The sequence below is a fragment of the Brachycentrus maculatus genome, unplaced genomic scaffold, assembly GCF_059751285.1.
Source record: "Brachycentrus maculatus isolate JH-2025_06_01 unplaced genomic scaffold, ASM5975128v1 h1tg000396l, whole genome shotgun sequence".
Lineage (NCBI taxonomy): Eukaryota > Metazoa > Arthropoda > Insecta > Trichoptera > Brachycentridae > Brachycentrus > Brachycentrus maculatus.
The window spans coordinates 2,268,442-2,274,441 of NW_028281145.1; positions in this window are offsets into that span (position 1 = coordinate 2,268,442).

A 6,000-nucleotide genomic window follows, 5' to 3' on the forward strand; every position below is an offset into this window, starting at 1 on the left:
ATTCTTTTAAAATATCTGCATTGTGAATTAACCCATATATTACACCCTATTGAATGGGATATCTTTGATGATAAGGTACGATATTTCGCAAGTATTGCAGCATTTCAAAAGAAGATTAAATTAGATAAAAAACTGAAATTACTTATTGAAAATCAATCCACCCAAACTAAATTTGACTGTGTAAATTCATCGAACCATAAATTTAGTGATCGTGTAGTAAATCTTTCGCAACATAATTTTCCTGATAACGAAATGAACCTTTTGAGAAAAGGTTTGAAATACAATATTCAAAATGCAAGTGAAAAACCCTTAATTCAATTAGCAGTGGATACAGAGGCTGCTCTTTGGAAAGAATCTCCATCTCTAAAACATCGATGTGCTGATTTATTTAAGAACATACCGAAAGTAAAGAAGAATGTGAACAATGAAAGTGTTTTGGTTAACAATATAAAACGGACTTTAAATGATAAAGAACTTATTTTTACTAGATCAGATAAAGGAAATAGCATTGTCATTTTAAATCAAACTGATTACATAAACAAATGTAAAGAGTTTTTGGATAGTGAAAAATTTGAAATTTTGAAAAAAGACCCAACGATTAAATATCAAACGAAATTAAAAGAAGTACTTAAACGTTGCCCTACTATCATTGTTGATAATATTAAAGATTTTATTATTAATAAAAATCCCCAAATTCCAAGATTATACGGGTTACCTAAATTACACAAAATAAATGTTCCAATTAGACCAGTTGTATCATACGTGAGTGCGCCAAATTATAAACTTTGTAAATTACTAAATCATTTAATTATATGTCATAAAATTTTTTCACCAACATATAGCATAAAGAATACTTTGGAATTTATTGAGAAAACTAAATATTTAAATATTCCTTCTAATGCTAAAATTATTTCATTTGATATTGTAAATTTATTCACAAACGTCCCAATAGATGATGCCAAAAGTGTTTTTATGAAACTATTATGTGATTCAGATTTAGATGATTTGTATGTAAAAGAAATGACTAGAATTTATGATATTTGTACATCTCAAAATTATTTTGAATTTAATAGCTTAATTTATGAACAACGAGACGGACTCCCAATGGGTTCTCCTCTTTCGCCAGTATTAGCTGATATGTTCCTTAATGATTTTGAGACAGAATTATTAAATTCTAATCATCCTATTGTAAAAACATGTATTTTTAGATGGTTTAGGTACGTTGATGACATTTTTTGTATTTTTATTGGGACTGATAGACAATTAGATTCATTCCTTACCCACATCAACACTTTACATAATAATATTAAATTTACCATGGAAAAAAATGACGATAATACCCTAAATTTTCTTGATTTATCGATTAAAGTTATAAATAATAAATTAGATTTTAATATATATCGTAAACCAACACACACTGACACAGTCATTCCAGCTGATTCCATTCATCCCATTTCACATAAAATGGCCAGTTTCCATTCATTATTAAATAGACTAATTAATATCCCCCTCAGTAACTCAAATTATAATCATGAATTAAACACAATTAAACTAATAGCAAAAAACAACGGGTATAATAGCGCGCTAATAGATAAAATGTTAAAAAATAAAATTAAAAATAATTTTACCAAAAAATACATATATTCAGCACCTAATAATGATTCAATAAAAAATAAATCTTGGCGAAAAATTTTATATACGGGTTCAATAACTAAAAATATTTCGAAAATCTTACCCTCCCATATCCAACCTGCATATTATACAAATAATAATTTACATAAAATCCTCGATAACTCAAAATCTAAAATTGATTTATTACAAAAAAGTGGTGTTTATGAAATTTCGTGTGGAGATTGTGATAGAAAATATATTGGCCAAACTGCGAGAAATTTAAAGATTAGAATTAAAGAACATCAAAGCGGTCTTGTTAGTAATTATTTTTCGGAATTTGCAAATCATATAATAGATACTAATCACTCATTTCACTCCCATAAATTAAAATTATTACACCTTGTTCCATATAAAGGCCAAATTATGAATTATCTTGAAAATTTAGAAATACAAAAAAACCTGAATTCTAATAATAATTTATTAAATAATATATTGTTTCAAAATTCTTCGCCATTGCTTTCAATTTTTCCTTTGTTTTCAAACTCCGTTCCTTGACTAACCCCTTCCCCTTACTTTCCCCCTATCCTTATTTATAGAACAATTTTATATTTTATATTTTAGTTATTATACAGACCTGAATGATGGAAGTTTAGCTTCTGAAACATGTAGTCTATAATTAAACTCAAGTGGTAAAAAACGAAGTGTTTTCTTTAATTATTGTAACATGTCTTACCACAAAGTTAATGCCGAAACAATAAATAAAATATATATATATATATATATATATATATATATATATATATATATATATATATATATATATATATATATATATATATATATATATATATATATATATATATATATATATATATATATTGTATATATATCCGCTGATTATTCCGACTCCTGACCTTCAAGTACTTTAATACTTCAATACTTTCAAGTATTTGAAAAACTCGATCATGACTTTTCATCAGCTAAGATTTCTTCTTTTTCTGCTTCTTTACCGATCATATTTGCATCATAAATTTGATTTACTATTCTTTCTTCACTCATTTGATTCATATACCAAAACCATCACAACAAACCTCTCTAAATTTTATCAACAATATTTCCCATATCTTAGCCTAGCATTCTTTCCTCATATCACCATTCAAACATCTACCATAGATGGCTTTCTCGTACATCCAGAATTAAGAATGATGAAAGTAATACAATTACCAGGAAATTAATTCAAAGCACGAAAAGTTTATTTGCCAACATTTATTTTATTATTTGAATTTATAAATTATTTCTAATAATAAGTAATAAATGAAACCCTGAAGAGGGCAACAGGTTGTTGCCGAAACTAGTTGGTTAATAAAAAGGTGAGTGGATCAGAACACAAAGTATTTTTATTTCTCGAAATAATATATCAATATCATCCACAAAGTTAATGCTTTCAATATTCAAAACATGAATTTATAAAGTTTAAAAAAATAATATATGCATGACTTCCAAAATTTGAGTGGTGTGTGTGTGTTTTTCAGTCATGGGTAGAATGGTGAATGTTACACGTGTGAAAAGCGATCGCTCGACCAGCCTGCTACTGGTCGTAAGTCTTGTTAATACCTAGACATCCATATTCTTCTTCATTTATGTTGACTTGTCAAAAATGTAAATAACTCCTTAAAAAGAGAGATCTAAATTTAGAGACAAGTATATAGACACACTCAAAATGTTATTTATTATTTATATGATTAATGAGTATATATTTTCAAGATAATAATGAAAACCAGGTGCATCTCAAAGAAAGAGTTTTTGTAGTCTGGTAGTGCACTAATGGCTGGTCTGTTTAACGGTAAAAAATGTTGTTCTGACTTCGGTGCAACAACTTTTCCTTTTAATAAACTTTCAACCGACAAAGCAAACTCTACTGCGAGCATCAGCAGACATCCTTTGAGCAGAATACAGCAGATTGTAGTTCCGTAAACAAATAATATCACTTCCGTTTCATGTTATATTGCCGGTACCTACTTACATTGTCTCACAAATCTGCTTATCATCATATCATACTAAGTAATTGTAAGGGGATATTTATTTGATTATGTATTTTTATGTGTACTACCTCCCCTATAGATTAAAGTACTCTGATTACACGGTAAGTGAGATATACACGTGTTTTGATTTTTTTTCATACTTTGTGGAAACTTTATAAATGTAAATATTTTCCCTGTTCCTAGAAAAAGAAATCCACGCCTACAGACGCTCTCATAGCTGACTTCACTTAATTAACTACACAATTATTCCACTAATATTTTTTAGTCCTTTTCCTTTTCTTTATTCCTTAGTCCTAAAAAATGAAAAGAAGATTGTTGTATTTATCAACAATAATAAAAATTAATACCATGTATGTAATTAAAAATGATAAACACAGATACAACCAGTTATTAAAACTTAAAGATTAATAATAATAATAATAATAAAACCCTTATCCGCACCCCAATGGTGCATAGGGCACTGCGTCATATAAACGCAGTGTTATCTTGATCATTAACACATGAAGGAAAGGTGATCAGCCCTCCGCTTCAGGTACCAGTCCAGGGTAATATATAATAAATATGACAGTGAAAAAATCACTTTTATTTATTTTACCCTCCTTGGGAATCGAACCCGGAACCTCCAGAACGGTAGCCGAGCGTGCTGACCATTACACTACGGAGGCGGACATTTAAATAGTCACAGTTTATTTATAGATTTGGCGTTCAATGTGTAGAACTCCATATTAATTTATATATTCAAAATTAAAATCAAACACTGATTTTTAGAGTCTGCTAAATTGTGTTTAATTATAAAAAATACAAAAAAAAAAATATTTAATAAAAATAAAGATTAAGACTTAAAATTTAGACATTATTTAAAATTGTTTGTATAAGAAGATATTTTTCTACTTTGTTGATAATATATATGTATATGATATATATATATATATATATATATATATATATATATATATATATATATATATATATATATATATATATATATATATATATATATATATATATATATATATATATATATATATATATATATATATATATATATATATATATATATATATATATATATATATATATATATATATATATATATATATATATATATATATATATATATATATATATATATATATATATATATATATAAATATATATATATATATATACATACTTATATATATATAAATATATATATATATATATATATATATATATATATATATATATATATATATATATACATATATACATGTAGTTCGATTCCCAGGGGGGTAATAAATATAATTGTTTTTTACTCTTGTATTTATTTATATTTTCTGAAATGTAAGATTTATCACCTTACCATCATGTAATTAATGATCAACTAAACATTGCACCAATTTGATGCAGTGCTATGTGCACCATTGGCTACGGATAAGGGTAAGAAGAACAAGAAAAAGCTTATTGTATTAATTTAATTTATTTATTTGGGGTTTTTGATATCATTAAAATTGTACTATAATTCAGAAAATATTGCTACAATAAATAACTTATTATTTCGTAAAGTCGTTATTGAAGCATAAATATAAATTTGAGTAGTGAATGGTGAATGTTACATATGTATAAAGTGATTACTCAAAGTAGCCTATGACAAGTCGTAAGCCCTATAAATGGCCAAACTTTCGCATTTTTTTTCATCTGTTGTATGTTGAAATCTCAATAAAAGATCTTGACAGAATATTATTGTTTACTTTACACAGTTTAAATTTATTCATATAATCACTCTCGACTTGAAATAGATAAACCATTTTTATGTGAATACCTTAAACAAACAGAAAAATTATGTTTAAAATTTGGAGATGTATATTTTCATCGAGTTATTTATAAAACTTTTTGTATAAAAATAAAGCAGGTTTTCACAAATTACCATATTTTTGTATGAGCTGGTGAGCTTTTTTTACTCGTCTCGCTCAATGTTCCAGGCTTTGCTTTGTTAGAAGTTCAGCTCCACCATATGTCTCATTTTCAGTTTGTACGTCAAAGTTTCCCCAACAGTGAATTGTTCCGAGTCTACAGCTACCCCACACAGGCAGCTACAGTGACTTCGTCATCCCCATTATGTTTGTCATAACGAAAGAACCTATTGATCATTAGGGCACAATGGACGTCGAACTCGTAATATATCGCCCAAGATACGCGCCAAACACCATAAAGTGAAAAAAATATGACAAGCAATTGCTCTTAGGGTGAAGAGAGTGGTAGGAAGAAGGAGCTAACTAGTAATAAACCCATCAATGTTTGCACTCCTGCCATAAACTTATACAGATTGCGTTATACTATACATTTATAATTATGGAAGTAAAGT